The sequence below is a fragment of the Mauremys mutica genome, chromosome 13 (assembly GCF_020497125.1).
Source record: "Mauremys mutica isolate MM-2020 ecotype Southern chromosome 13, ASM2049712v1, whole genome shotgun sequence".
Taxonomy (NCBI): Eukaryota; Metazoa; Chordata; order Testudines; family Geoemydidae; genus Mauremys; species Mauremys mutica.
In genome coordinates this window covers 21,303,544-21,319,968 of record NC_059084.1, presented here as the reverse complement: position 1 = coordinate 21,319,968, position 16,425 = coordinate 21,303,544, and the positions used below count along the sequence as shown (strand labels likewise).

The window sequence follows — 16,425 nt, the reverse complement described above, 5'->3', positions numbered from 1 at the left end:
TCTTGCCAGTCTGTGCAGGGTGGTGTCACCAGGCAAGGCTGGAGACTGAAGACCCAGTCAGGAGACAAGGAAACATAAATAGCTCCCTGGGAAGCAAAAGAGAGAAGTTGCTGGAGTGTTGAGCCTGAGTTGGAGTTGTCCCCATTTTTAAGTCTCTGCTTATATAAAGCCTTTGTCTTTTATTGCAATACGTGCATGCAAGTGTCATGAATTGAGGCTTGGAGGAAACAGTGCTTGATGTTCCGTTGCAGTTGTTGATCTGACTGGCCTATTCCAATACTTCACACGTGGATCATCTGTTCCTCTAAGGCACAGGATTTTTTTTTTTCACAAGTTCTTAAAGAGCTGGGTGTGATATGGAAAGCTTGGACCTCAGTTCCTTGAGTCTGGGTATGTGCAGGCCACGTGAGCGTGTACAAAAATGACAAGATCTTTTTTTCTTCTCTTGCGCTTCGTGGAGCACTCATTGATTTGTAGCGTGCCTTGAACAAAGCTGAACTATGACATCCTTACCAAGCAGGGACTGACCAAGGGCTTTATCTAATATGTAGCTCCAGCACAATGCTGACACGAAAAAGTAGCTGTTGACATTGGCACGAAAGCTATCACCTGCATCAGTGCAGATTCAGAGGATGGTGGGCAGGCCTGCTCCAGGGGTTTTGCCACCCCAAGCAGCCTCCCCCCAACCCCAAAAGCTGCGATCGCGATATGAAGCAATTCAGCGGGAGCGAGGGGACCCTCCGCCGAATTGCTGCCGAATGCCTGGACATGCCGCCCCTCTCCAGAGTGGCTGCCCCAAGCACCTGCTTGCTAAGCTGGTGCCTGGAGCTGGCCCTGATGTTGGGGACAGTTTAATGGTTAATAGTGAAGGTTTCACTGCTTCTCTCACTTTTAGAGGAAGGATGGTCCGGGGCTAGGGCACTAGCCTAGAACTTAAGAGATCTAGGTTCACTTCCTTGGTTGCCACAAGCTTCCTGTGTGACTGTGGATAAGTCACTTAACTTCTCTGTTCCTCACTTCCGCTTCTGCAAAATAGGGGAGAGCTATTAGCTGCATCTCAAAAGGGCACTGTGAGGAGAAATACTTTAAAGATTGCGAAGTGATTTGAAATGTTCTGATGAATATAAATGTCATAGAGTGGCAGACCAGGTGTTGGTATAAAAGTGGGGGGAAGTTCAAGGGAGAAAGTGTACACATGGTTTCCTCTCATCCTAGTGTGAATTGAGAATAGCTCTATTTATTTAAGTCAATGGAGAATTGGGCTCTGTCTCTCCTGATGGGTTCTGAGCCACAGCCATGGGCTGGGTGAACTAGCCACTTTCTCGCACTTGTGTACAAGTGCAGTCATAGGATGGGAGAACCTCACAAGCTACAATTGGGGTTGTGCCTGCCAGACACTCCTGAGCATACAATAAAACCCAGATCTACAGCATTATGTGGTGGTTGACTATCTACTTCAGCATTCAGCAGAAGCTGATGAGACTGTCGAGATAATGCCCTGAGAAATCTAATTGGCCAATACATAGGGGCATTAATTCCCTGCAAATACTAACTGAATGTGCGTCACCCATTTAAACAAAATCAATAGTGTATTTATTTTATAGTTGTCTGATAATAGCAATAATGATCTCAGTAGAGGGTGTTTTTGGAGAACTAATGACCAGCGGGGGTTAATAGCCCCTAGCTGAACCTCAAGATGTCAGCCCCTCCAAGTCAGCCATTAATCCCCATGAAAAGCCCTATGCCTTGATTGTTTACTGCTCAAGTCTAAAAGTAATTGGACCTATCAATGGCTTCTAATAAATTAGCTCTAGTCTTCCGTCATCCCCAAACTGCCTTCCTTTGATGTAGCAACATGTAATTTTCACACAAGTTCATTTCCTCTCTGCTTTTGTATAGTTGCACAGTCTGTCTTCCATACTTGCAGGGGTTAATCCTAAGGGGAAAGTGCCAGTTCTCTTCCTCTGATAATAGCAGAGGGTTAGCTCCCTTCTATCTCTGGTTTAGATAAGCTGAGCTCCCTTGCAGCTCCCTCTTCTGTTTCAATCCACTTGAATAACAGCAATAGAAGCAAATGGTAAATGCCTGGCTTATCAGGTTGGAGACATGATTCTACTTGCTCATGTTGCTTTTCCATTGGGGCAGCTCCACTGCCTCTATGGAGTTTCTCTTGATTTGCTGCAGTGCTCATAGGAGCAGAATCAGGCCCAGTAAGCAGAGATGGAAATAATATGGACCTAACATTAATAAAAGCAGCATTTTCGCAGCAATGCTAGTAATTGTTAATGAATTTGTTTTTGTTTTTAAGGCTTGACTGGGATTTTGAACTGACCAAGAAAAACTGGCACAAGGAATTAAGAATCTGAGCTTTTCATAACATACTATCTCAACATATTCCTTGTGTTGCTATTGGGATGTTTTAGCTGGGGCCAGACACTTATCAGACAAATATCTCTTAATACACAGACATCAGCTAGTCGCTTGCTAAGCCCTGTAACCGAAGAGTAAACAAAACTCAATGAAAAATAAAACAACGTCCTGCACAAGCAAAGGATCTATTTGATACCGTTCCCTAGCCTGACATAGCGTCTCCATTAAGGTTCCAATGACAGCAGATGGAAGACCGGAAGCAGGGAGGCCTCTAAGAAGGCTTCTTCGAGGCAGTGCTAAAGGTGCTTTTAGCTGCAATTACAAACTCAATTAGAAAGTCATTTTGGCTCTAATGATACAACGGCTGGCCGATGGTTAATGGGCTTGGCAGGCCAGCCAGCCAGAACTGAACACAGCCAAACAAAAAACAAATCAAAAGTTACAGGAGGTCAACAGAGTCAGTTCTGCTTTCTCATCTGGTGGGCACTAATGTGAAATACGGCCATTCAAAATGAGCAAACCCTCTCAGCCAAAGGCCTGTCCTTAGAATCCAACCAAAGATGGGGTGCTGGGTGGAAAATTCAGCTCTAGATCACCATCTGGATTTTACATGTCTCGAAGTCTGGGCGTGTTCATATGTAGGGTTGTGGTTTGGCTCACCACAGTTTGAAATCAGGACCTGAGATTTCAGTTTAGAGCTATCACCAGGTAGGAATGCATTTGCCTTCTGGGAGGTGAGGACGAGGGAAGCATATAGCATATTTTTAGTTATCTATGCCAGAGAGAAGCCAATACATTAGCCTGCTGTCCGGCCCCTTCCCCTCTCTGGATTTAAAAGCTGTGTTGATATGTGGTAGAAGCCCGGTAGTGTGTTTTCCCTACAAGTTGAGTCCCAGATTAGATTAGAAATTCTCTCCTCTGCTTGAGAACTCCTGGGGATTCAGACTAAGTCATGTTGATGAGATAGGAAGAGGGGTGACTGGGTTCATTCAAAAGAAGGAAATCTCAAATTTCAATTGCATGCCTGGAGTCTCTTCCTTCAATGTACAGTACAAAAGCCTCTCACCAGACTCACAGAACTAAGCTACTATATGCTTTTGTACCTTACCTCTCTAGTATCAGCTGAGACAGGAAACACCAAATCAAGCTGGATCTCTGTGTGCACTGCATAATCTACATTAAGATGGTCTCCTGACGCATAATACTCAAATATTCTGCACGTGAGCATCATGACTGCAGATACAGAAAGGGGGAGATAATACATAGTTCTCAAACTTTTGTACTGGTGACCCCTTTCACCTAGCAAGCCTCTGAGTGTAACCCCCCCTTATAGATTAAAAACACTTTTAAATATATTTAACACCATTATAAATGCTGGATGCAAAGCAGGGTTTGGGATGGAGGCTGACAGGTCGCGACCCCCCCCCCATGTAATAACCTCGTGACCCCCTGAGTGGTCCCGACCCCCAGTTTGAGCATCCCTGAGATAATATGCTTTATTATAATCTAGCAGGGTTTTGTTTACTACTTACCAAGACTTTCCTTGGCTTTTCCAATATTGCTGGTGAAACACTATTACACAGCAGCCCTTTTTGCTGGCAAAATGAAAGCTTCAGGATTTCACTTCATTTCCAATGTAAAATACCCAGGGCCAGATCAAGATCAATTACACTGGTGTAAATCCAGAGTAATTCCACTGAATATGATAAATGTACTTTTTCTTTTATTATGAGCCAGAGATGCTGGTATAATTTTTCTATTACACTAGTGCTTAGGGGGCAGGATCAGAGGTCAGAACTCCATTATTCTAGGCCTTGGATACACATTAAAAAGACAACACTCTCTCTAAAGAGCTCCGTCTATACACTTTAAACATCTTTAGTGGCTTCAGTCTGAGGTTCTCAAAGGGCATTGTAAATATGAATTAACACTTGTATTGCACAACGCGCTTGTGAGGTAGGCAGGTATTTTACTTATGGGGAAACTGAGGCACAAAGCTGGACTGTCTTACTCCATGATATGTTCAGTGTCAGAGTTGTAAATAGCATGTAGCTATGCTAGCTAGAAGTGCTGTGCTCTCAGACCGTGCTCTCCTTCATCAGCACAGGGCAGCCTGCATTCTGGAACTCTAACGCCATGTGATCAAAGACCTAGCCTTTACACGAAAAGACTTAGACTAGGGTTGCTAACTCTGAGGTATAAAAGCCCTGAATGTGGATAATAAAATACCTTCCTTCCTCTTAGAGCACGTGACCCTGAATTTTTCATAACATGCTTGGCCTGTCTCCAGAGAGACTGCTGTAAAATGTGTGTGCTGATCCCATCTCCAGCTCACTCGTGCTAATTAAACACCTTTGGTTCATCCCTCTTTAAAAAAAAAAATTGGCTGGTTCCAAGAGGATATTATTTTTAGCTCCAGAGAGTTAAAGGGGAAGGGAATTGTGCCAGATTCAGGTTGTTAGGAGATGGGGATAGAGGAAGAAACTCAGAGGGGGATCTGTAATGATTAAAATTCCATTTCATAATAAGACGGAGCCCCTGTGCATGGGCCTGGCCTAAATTAAGCGCCTGAGTTGGGAGCTCTTTCCAAAACTCCTCTCTAGATGATTTAATTAGGTGACAGCTATTTCCGGACCCACACGGCTCCACTCGACAATCAATAAAGGCTCAAGAATTTACCCTAGAATCTGATGAAGAAAACAAAGATATTCAGCATGAGACAAAGTGGCGCGGTGCAGGACTGGACCGGCTAAGCACTCAGCTGGCATGCTTTCTGCTTAGCAGCCTGACCCACGCCCAGCCATTGTAATAAATGGTGTACTAGCACAATTCTGATTAGGAGGCCAGGAGGTTAATCTTCAGGTCTCTGTCTGATAAAGTCCATATCCAGACACCAGACTCTGCGGTCTATTGATAATCTCAGGGCTTGCCATTATTTAATGTCGGTGCTGGATTGAGGTGTACATTCTGGGCCTGGCTCAAGCCATGCAATCAATCTAAGTCAGTTCTGCTCTTTTCTTATTCTGCTTCTCTCTACTGGCCCCTCCTCCCTCTCTGTTCCGGTGATTAAAGATGCAGGATCCCTAGCTGTTTACTGACAGTGCCAAACGTTGTCTGAGGCAAGGCAAGTCTGTCATGTTAGGCAGTCTGGAGGAGAAATGTGGGAGAACGTTCCCACCAACCGCTAAACTCTTTAGTCTTAATTCACACAGAACAAAATGAGGCACCTTAATTTTATGGCTCAGGTTCTTATGGAGTTAATAGAGCTGTCTACTTTTTTCCCCGCAGGAGAAACCAAAACTTTGTGTTGCTGTGAGCCCCATAGCAATGGGTTCGGGGGGATGCAGCAACTTCATCTGAAATCCTCCTTTGGTTTTATTTTGGGTGTGATAGATGGTGCGGCCGGAGGTGCAGAGATTATAGCTACCTGGGACAGGAGTGAGTCAAAAACCTTGAGATCCCTCCCATCTCACTGCTTCCTCCCAACCCCCCCAGGTTCCATGATCCACTTCCCTGTCCTCACCCCGTTAGCTTTTTTCCCCCTCTCCTTCCTCTACTGGCCTTTGGATAGAACGTTAAGTGGCTGCTGCTGTGTTAGGCTCTGTTGGAGCAGCTACCCTGGATCACAAGGATATGCTTTAAGTCAACCCCGTTGCTGGAAAGTGGGCTTTCCAAGCAGGGCCACCCAGAGGATTCAGGGGGCCTGGGGCAAAGCCGGGGAGCTGCGGCGCTTATAGTCACCCGGCGGCGGTTCGGGTCTTTGGCAGCATTTCGGCGGCGGGGGCCCTTCAGTCACTCTGCGTCTCCGGCAGCGCTGAAGGGCCCCCCGCCGCCGAAATGCCGCTGAAGACCCAGACCGCCGCTGGGCCAGGGCTCACGGGACCCCTGTGGGGTCTGGGGGAAATTGCCCCACTTGCCCCCACTCTGGGCAGCCCTGTTTCCAAGGGAGCGTCAGGGAGTGAGAGACCCTCCCCCACTGAATTTCAATTGGGATAATGTGGTTAAATCCATTAGGTGTCTTTGAACACGCCAGCAGGAGGCTAAAATTAAGGCTCCTCTAATATTTGGGTGCCCATCTTCAGATATGTAGGACTTGGTTTTTGTTTGTTTTCCCCAGAGGTGCTGAGGGGCCACAACTCCAATTTAGGCCCCTAAAATCAGTGGACACTGATGTTGGTTTAACTAAATAACCAGCTGATCAATAACACCCATGTAAAGATCACTTGCTTGTTACATAACTAACCATTAACTGTGGTTGCCCATAATCCTTGTTCATTACAAGGCAGCATCATAGAGTGGTTTGAGCATGTGGCCAGGAGCTCTCAGTTCTACAGCTGGCTCTACTACTGATTTATTAAGTGACCGTGACCAAGTCACCTTGATCCCTCAAGGTACTAAGCCACTCCCACTAACTTCAGTGGGGATTTGAGTGGTCAGCACTTCACAGCAGGATTGAACTCATGTGTGCTACAGACTCTTTTGCTCGTCCATCAAAGCAGGAAGATTGGTTTTTATTATTGTTTGTAACGAACTTGAAATCCTCAAGAGTGTATATTCTTATTAAATATATAATAATTGGCTAAATCGGATGGGAACCATCTAGTTATCACACTGCTAATTAAATATCACTTGAGTGTTTTAAAAATACTTACTGAGGTTTTCCAGTGATATAAAATGTGGATCCATTATTGGATACTTGTTAATCCTCAAATTGCATTTAGCAGTGGGTAAGTAGTTAATATTTAACAAAGATTTATTAACTAAATTATAATCAGGTCTATTAGAGGGTAGAAGAATTCACTGGAAGTAGCAAATGTCTAATTGCTGGACATTTTAAAATTGGACTGGCCAAAGCAATATAACACAGGGCTCATTCCTTCTCGCATTAAATTTGGTAGCACGTTTGCCACTGACTTCATTGGAACAGACTTGTTACGTGCCATAGTTTAGGAAACCATTCTGTGCTGGCAGCAGGATAAGCTAGATTGGGTTTCTCAAACTTCATTGCACTGCAACCCGCTTCTGATCACAAAAATTAATACACAACCCGGGGAAGAGGGATTGAAGCCTGAGCCACGCTGCCCTGGCAGGGACCGAAGCCCAAGCCACTTCAGCACTGGGTGGGGGGAGAGGGGCTGTAACCTGAGCCCTTAGGCATCGGCTTCAGCCCTGGGCAATGGGGCTCAGACTCTGGCTTGAGCCCTGGGCCCCAGCAAGTCTAAAGCCCTGCAGACGCTACTAAAATGAGATCGTGATGCACTTTGAGGTCCCAACCTACAGTTTGAGAACCGCTGGAAGGGAGCTTTCCGATCTACGCTACTGTGGAATTAAGCTGCTCTTATTTGACTTACTCAGGGCGACATTTTTAAAGAGGTCATAACCTACCCTCCAATGTTGTGGGTCCAAAACTGTTGTGGTAACGGATGGGTACAAATGCTACAGTAGCATTTAGAGAGAGAAGATGGGTGAGGTAATATCTTCTGTTAGTGAGAGAGAGAAGCTTTTGAGCCCCCCAGAACTTTTCACTAATAGAAGTTGGTCCAATGAAAGATATTGCCTCAGCCATCTGGTACCTCTAACCGCCTGGGGCCGACATGGCTACAACAACACTGAATACACCAGCAGCATTTAGACATTTAAATACCTGATTTGCAGCCACAGTGAAGTAGTTAGAAATCTAGGCCCTGATCTTACAGTGATGTCCTCAGAAGCAAACCAATGGCATTTGTGCTACTATGAATTGTGCTTACAATTAAAATTGGGTACAAAGTTAGGGGTCAGTTTAAAAAAAAAATCAAGTCCTTCATCTGATGGGTGTTTTTTACTCAAACTCATTAGAAATATTTTTAATGCTTTGAATAAACGTGTCTACAAGAGAAACACGGAGGTCTTGTATCTATACAGCTAAGATTTTAAAATGCTATTTGGAGCAGTTGCTAAGTCTGAGAGTCAAAGGTGGAAAACCCCAGCACTGAGGCTGTGTTTAATACTCTGCTGTGTACTTTAAAATCGCTGCCAGAAAAAGGGTGGGAAGACAAGGAGAGGAAGCAGGAGAGAGAGAAAAAAGAGCTCAGCTCTCACTTACCTGACTTCCAGCTTCATTCCACTGTGTTCACCATATGCATCCAAGTGCAGGGTTTCCCCTGGTGCTGCCAATCTGGAGAGTTAAATATGAAGACATGAGGAGAAAAAAAAACCCAATGAATCCTGCCCATTAATTGCTGGGATTTTTTATTTGGTTTCTGTCTAGCACGATATCTTCCATCTGAGAAAGTCATTAGTGTGGGGAAGACGGGCACTGAATAAGCATTTAACTGGAAATGGGACATGTTTGCTTTCTTTGGAAAGTGAAGGGCTGGAAGAAATAAAATCTGACAAAAGGGTGAAACTGCAAAAATAGAGCACGTGTTCCTCACCATAAAACCTTCTTCAAGGATTTTCATGCATACATACCCCATACATCTAACAGCTGCCTCGAAATACCACAATTGGGGCATAATGTTACCTGTGCCTGGCCTCTGAGAATTTTCAATATGCTTTTATCATATTGTTTATACTGCTAAATTTGGATTTCATGTAAAGTGAAGCCTAACAGACGTTGAACTACACTGCCTATAGCGCCCCAGACTTGGGTGATCTGCAATCTTCTCAATACAGCTCTCCCAAGCACCTCTTCAACCCTTTCAGTGCTATTGCAACATATTTCTGGCAGTTGCCCTGGGTGAGTACTGTGGGGAAAAACTGTCCCTTGCAAACTCATGTTCATATTCAAGTGAAACAAGGTTCTATGCTCGTGCCTCTTTTTCATCATCGCTTTCTGCAACCATTTGCGCTAATCAAGTTTCACTGCTGTGGGAGCTGATGATGATAAACATTAAGGCTATGCATGCACACAATATAGTTTGTACTGGTTTTTGACCTTAGCCACAGCCCCTGAGAAAGGGGTGGTATGGAAGCTGCAGCCACTGAGGAATGGCCACGGATGGCATTTTGCTTCATACATCCTTTGGAGGGCCAGTTCCTCCCCTACTTCTTCCTCTCCATGTGGGGCAGGAATTTACCTCTGAGTACAGAGGTGGACCCAAGACTCCAACCACTCCCTGCCTACCTTCTTCTGTGTGCCTGTGCCTAAAGTCAAGGTAACCTACATCAGATGTAAGGAAGCTTCTTACTCCTTGTGTAAGTCTGTAGCCCCTGCCAGAATCTAGCCCTTTGGGTCAAACGATGAGAGAAAACAAAATGGAAACTCTGCACCCAATCAAGAAACGAGTTGCCTAATTTTTGCAAGACGATGGTCCAAAGAAAAGGTATAAAACTCTCTAAAACTCCTTTATCCTGTTTATCTGCTCCTTCTCCCTGAGAGATCCAACACCCCAGGGCTTTCTTCCAGTCCTCTTCTGGATTACAAGAACACTATCCAATCACAGAACAGAAATTATGCCATGTGATTTTTCAGCCAGGTGCTAGCCAGGACAGACTGAATTTTGATTTTTTAATTTTAAATCCACACAGTGAACTGTTCATGAGCAACCTTTTTTTCCTTCTTTTTTTTTAAAAGGGGGGGGGGGGGAAATAAAAAGAACAGTGAATTTGAATAACTGATACATTTGAGGAAAGTGCAATCAGCCAGTGGAACATTCTGCAAACAAACAAGAGCCTTAATCAATTGATTAAATTATTTGTGGCAAATGTCTCACTCGGCTGTGATCCTGTATTCATTCCCGCAGTGGGCCCCTACACAGCTCTGGCAGTATACATTAAGCCTGACCTGCAATATTCTTTGCTTTTCCAATCAAAGGTCGTTCTTTATCCAAGACACTCTGCTCAGTTTAAATATTTTTTTTTATTGGTAGGCAAAAGATCATTCGGGAGTAGGCTGAGACTATATAAATCTTATTTTCACTTGCAAACAAAGTAAGGTCTTCAGCGGCAATAGGCTAATGCATTTAACCCTGTGCATCACCTAGTTTCTCCAACCCACCTTTCACCACCCAATATGTTTTTCAGTTAGGTGCTTTCCACACTATTGGTTGTTAGTTTCTATTTTCTGTCTGCATTGAAGGTACTAGTAACATCCTGATCTACTAAGCGTAACCTGCTGAGAGCCAGATACAGAGGAAGAGTTTTGGGAGAAAATAAGAAATGGGAACGTCTCTCTGAACAAGAATAGTATTAAATGTTGGTACTCACTGAGTCAAAGCCTACTTTCCCCAGAATTTGTCAAGGTAATCACTATGGATCTCCTCAAGCTGCCTCTTAGGCCGGAAGGTACCTGCCGTTCTACTCACCAAGCTGATTGTATTGGCCAAGGTAGTCATCAAATTGAAATTGTTTTCTATTTTTCAGTGCTTTACAATTCAACTAAAAGCTCATCAAAAGGGAGAAAGGAAGAGAGCGTGTCCTACTATTCTGCACTCCCTTACATTGCAGCTACATCCTCTCTGTTTTAAATTTGCTCCAGAAAATCTTGTTCAATTGCTGGAAAGCATCAGGACCCATATTTGGCCATTCCACGTGCCTCGCTGCTCCACTTGCAATCCGGCTGAAGGGAGAGGCTCGATAGGGCTTTCTGGAGCTCTCTCATGCCTGCCTGCAGCAGCTGTCAGTTGTAATCCTCACCATGCAAGTGCCTGGCCAGTTCAGCAATTCACTTATTATGCAAACCATTCCCAGGGCCTGATCCTGAGGCCTTTACTCATTCCTCACTCTGATTTTTATAGGAGTTATTCCTGAGTGAGGACTTCAAGATTTAATCTATAGACTGTGATGGCTTTCACTCTGTGGGTGTATGCACGGTGGGGTAGAGTGAGACTAAATTGCACAGAGAAAAAAGATAGGAAGAAAGTCTTGATTGGAAAAAAAAAACATGACAGGACCACTGCCCTCATCTCCTTTGTGCAGGGGGCAGTAGAGATACTGCTGTAAAAGCAAGCAGCACATCCACATCTGTTGTGCCCTGTTGGAAGGAAAGCTGATCCTGAGTTCTCTCTAGTGGAGGAGGAGGAGATAGACAAAAAGGAGAACTCAGGAACTTAATGTCAAATCAAGAACATGTTCAGTTCAAATATACACCTTGCATCTGTCCTGTATACTTCCCACTTACCTCTCCACTTGCACTTTTGAGCCAGGAAGGGAACAATAACTCCCTCCTGGAATGCACAGGGTTGGTTTGATTTGGTTCACTGAGCTGCTGAGCCTCAGAGTGTGAATTATGGGCAGTTTTGTGTAAACCACTTCAGGTGAAGAAGGAGGCGGTTGTGATTGATGCCAAGAACTTACTGAGCTGAGGTGAAAACTGTTTGCATAACTCAATGTGGTGTGACATATCAGCCCTTCCTGTTGGAAGGTGCTAGCTAGTACAACTCCAGCAGAAGGGCTGTTCTTTCATAGTGATGACCTACGATCTGAAAGTTTCAGCCTCACCTAGAATGTTTTTGCCCTGAATTTTCATTACATCCTCTTACCCAGGCCTCTCTCCTCCAGCACGGAATGCAAAATGATGGCAAAAGGCTAAATCCATCCCAGTGAATTGACCTTGACTCTAGTAAGTGATTCTGCAGTACAGACCTGGCTACACACAACAGCTGGACCATTGACAGCGCCTGTCCTGGGCCACCATTCTACAGCGATTTATGCACATGCTTAACTTAAGCTCGTGAGTGGTCCCATTGGGTTTCAGGGCTACATTTATTAGTTCTTTGCTCTATTTGTTGAGTCATCACCAACAATGGATACAGGCAGAGATAGGTCAGTCTTCAGATGGATTTGGGTCTACAACCTGGTCCTGACTCTTGCAGTAGGACTCATCCCTTGGGAATGGCTCTAACAAAGCTTGGAAGAAAGACATTACATGCAGACACTGAACCTGCCCTTTGCAACTCTGAAACCTGAAGAGACAGTAACTAAAAAGCCATGTATTTGTGTTGTATCAGCATAACAGCAAAAGCTGATACTGTGTCTTTGAATACCCAGAACAAGGGGCAAAAGATATACATGCAAAGTAGGAATGGCTCAAAGGGCCAGATGTCTGAGGCACATCAGCCTTCAAACGGATGTTTTGGAAGAAAACTTTGCATTTGGGAACAAACAACTCTATAGTAAGAAAACACAAACTGAAGTGCAGAGCATTCAAGTCAGGAATACACAAGGTTACAAGACAATACAAGAGGTTACTTACAGATTTTATTGAGAATAAAAATAACTCTTAACCAGAATGCCTGCTGTACTGATGTCCAACATCTGCCTTAGAAATCTAATGCAGTAGGTACACTCTAAAATCTCCGTTTGAGACTTCTATTAATCAAAGTGATGAACAAGCCTTTTAAAATTCTTTAAGTCTGAGTCTAAGCCAGTGTTTCTCAAACTGCGGTTGCCGCTTGTGTAGGGAAAGCCCCTGGCGGGCCGGGCTGGTTTGTTTACCTGCCCCGTCCACAGGTCTGGCTGATTGAGGCTCCCACTGGCCAATGGGAGCTACTGGAAGCGGCGGCCAGTATGTCCCTCGGCCCGCGCCGCTTCCAGCAGCCCCCATTGGCCCAGAGCAGCGAACCGCGGCCAGTTGGAACTGCGATCGGCCGGACCTGCGGATGGGGCAGGTAAACAAACCGGCCAAGTCCTCCAGGGGCTTTCCCTACACAAGGGGTGACCCCAGTTTGAGAAACATTCATCTAAGCCATGAAATTCGGATAGCGAATCAGAGCAAGGAAGGCCTCAAATTCCCCAGATTTCCAGGGGTTCCTCTTTAGATCCATCCTGTAGAGATACACCTGTGTAGTAAGGTTTGGCTCTAGGTCAAAATCTGAAATGTCCTAGTGTTCAATAGGGTTCTGATTTACTCTTCTAGTTTGGGCATATCTCCAAAAATTAATTATGGGTGGAAATGATTGTGTTTGTCTTATATAAAAATACTGCCTCTGATGTGACTAAAGCTTTGCTTCCTAAAACTGTTCAAACTGTTAGTGACATTAGCTTAGCTTTCATAAGACATAAGCTCAGCTGTTTCCATAATTCAATGAACAGAAGTGAATGGCATACTTCTACCAACTCTTCAGCATTAACTGTGAGAAATTTCCAGTTTGGGGATTCACTAGCATGAGTATAGACAGGCACATGGCAATATTTCTGATGACAATTGACAGGTTTGGGGTCTTCATGAGGGTTGTTAATAAAGCACTGTGTCATGTCTTCATTGGACTGCACCTATTAAATATTACTAATATTATTGCTATTAATATCATTTATATAATACCAAAAAGGGCTAGGAGCTTAAGAGACGTAGGAAGACAGGACCATATCTGGATAGTTTGCAGTTTAAATAAACATACAGATTTCCTTCCTTGGGTGTTTTGGTTTTTACCCTTTATGATTTATTTTTATATAATAAACATATGCATTCTGTATCAGCCCAGAGTCACCCAAGCTGGTGCACAGATGTGTAAGGCTGCAGCTCTCTGGGAGCTCTGAGCCTACTGAAAGATTGAATGTGAGTCTGTCAATGCCCATCTTTGGGATTTATGTCCAAGGAAGGCAGCTTTGATTTAAGGTACATCCTTTGGCTCTGCCCTGAGTGCATGTAGTGGTTACAGAAGAGGGTCCCGAGTGGTGATTATGGGTATGCTACAGGGTGCTGGAGTGAGGCCTCCTAGTCTCCCACACATTTGTGGAAAGCTTCTTGAATGGCATTGCTCGGTGCTCCTCCCTAGAGAACCCACTAGAAACGAGACCCTTCTCATCCACATTCTCTGTTACTTGGAATCTGGAATTCCTCAGTGTTTAACTATCAAAAACTCTATATAGGCGACAGTGGGTTTCCCTTCTTGCTTTCCTTTCTTCACAAGACACTACAATATGAATGCTGCTGTTTGTCATCTCTTGTATGCACGTCCAACAGCCTCAGTCTTGAGACTGTCCCCTCTATGCAGCATTAGCCAGCGGTTCACATTCTTGAGGCACAGATTATGATACCAATACAAAACACATTCTTAACATGACTCTTAACATTCTCTTATTACACACATGATCTTGTATAGACAGTTTTCTGAGCACAAGAGCTTGCCTTTGAGAATGTAGTTGGAAAACTAAAAATCTCTTCAGGAGCCTGCTTGACTATCTTGTGATGTTAGTACAACTCTACATGAGAAAAGAAATATCTGGTGTATTTTTTGTTTTGTTTAAACATAGCAAGAAGATCATGGTGGTTTTCTGTTGGCAGTTGCTCCACAAATGACAGGTGATCAGAATGATTAGTACATAGTTACATTTATACTGTTCAATGAGCATGTATGCCACTCAGAAATCTGTTTCTATCTAAAACATTTCTATAATGACAGTAGTTATTTTTAGGAAGGGGATAAATCCACTAACAAAATCAAGCAGAAAAGGGAAACAGAACTATTCACTGATTCAGGTACTTTGATTCATACCAGCATTGAGGAAAAAAGTCAGTTTTCAGCCAAGTTTAATTTGTGAAGTTAGAAATATAAATGTAAAGAATCTATTACAGCAATTAAAACCCATACTCCATCAGCATTATACCTCACCTTTGTTAAGACAGTTTGAGGCCAGTTCATATGAAAGACAAGATACAGCACATAAATAAGTAAAAATAAAGCATGAAATATTAGAATATTAATTCACGTTCTTCTAGAAAGCTATTCTACAACAGCTATATTCACAAACTGTCAGGGTATTTCTCCAATGTGCAATTCTTGACCTACTTCAATAATAAATTACTCTCCAAGGTGAATGTGTCCAAAAACATCCAGTTATGAGGCCTAATTCTATTCTCTTTTGAACTAATATAAATCTGGAGTATGATAACACCACTGAAATTAATAGTTATATTGATGTAACAACAGTGTGAGATCAGAATCTGGCTCTGTGTAGGCTGACAAAATAATCAACATACAAATTGTTTTACAGAAAACTGAACTACCCCCCAGAAAGAAGAAAACAATCTGAAAAACAATCCAGCATAGCTAACATGTTAAAAGAACTTTCCCCTGATATGCAATTTGGGAACTCTGAATACATGAATGTATGAATGGCCAGACAAGAACTCCTCAGACTAATAGGAGCTAGAGGTCACGTCATAAGTTACTGGAAAAGTAATTTCCCCTAGATTTGCAATATGGCCTTGAATTTGACCTCTGATCTCTCAGTTGACCTCAGGTGATCCGACTTCAGCTTCTCCTATGGTATTAGGAGTTGAATGTCATACCTTGTCATTCCACATTTCCAAGATCAAGTGTTATATCAAATTATAGCCCACTCTGTAAATCTACAGAAAATTACCTATTGAACAACATTGCTTGACCATAAACTCACAATTGTTTGTGATTTCAGAGTAATCTATAGGCAAACCTCCAGTGGTTTTGTTTGTTGGAGATTTATTAATTTACAGCAATGAAATGAATCAGTATAGTACAGTTCATTAATTTCAGAAAATATTGCATTTACCGGATGTTGAAAAAGCCTGCTGTTCATATGATTGTCTCCACAAGTCAGGCTCTAATTAATGAAGATGGGCCTTGGTCATGATGTTCTGAACATGCATATTATCCAGGATGTTTAGACTCAAGGTTTTTGGACAGGTCCATTACTGAGAGAGACCCCTGGTGCAAGGATCAGCACAAGGGGCCTGATCCAAAGCTCACTGAAGTACATCAGAGTCTTTTTATCAGTTTAATGAACATTGCATCGGGTCCTGGATTCGAATCCAACTTTTCCCAAAGTTCGAGGAGGATTCAGGCACAGGAGAGGCAAATCTGGGACTTTGTCTAGAGTGATAAAACTTCTGGCCCAAACCACCTCTATTCTCAGTTATAATACATCATGTCTTTTCAGCAATTTATTAATGAAGAAATTCTAGCCTCTTATAAGCAATCGCCAGTTTGGTGATATAATCTATAGTCTAATTCCTCCAACAGATTTGGTGCTGCACTTCAAGTATTTAAGCACTCTAGCTACAACTAGCAAATTAGAAATGTAGTTAATAATTCAGTATAAACTACAGTCATTAGATGTGAGAGAGAGAGATTTTCAGGGTGTGGCTCTAAA

At 43.3% G+C, this 16,425-nt stretch overlaps 1 long non-coding RNA gene across 1 annotated transcript; it reads right to left on the bottom strand.

The window, feature by feature from the left end:
• Positions 1 to 394: 394 nt before the first annotated feature.
• Positions 395 to 8,535, bottom strand: LOC123348769. The gene is made up of 3 exons (XR_006573256.1): positions 8,456 to 8,535; positions 3,479 to 3,603; positions 395 to 1,025 (listed from the first exon to the last, which is right to left on the bottom strand). It is a non-coding gene; the product is annotated as an uncharacterized LOC123348769 (long non-coding RNA).
• Between the last annotated feature and the right edge of the window lie 7,890 nt (positions 8,536 to 16,425).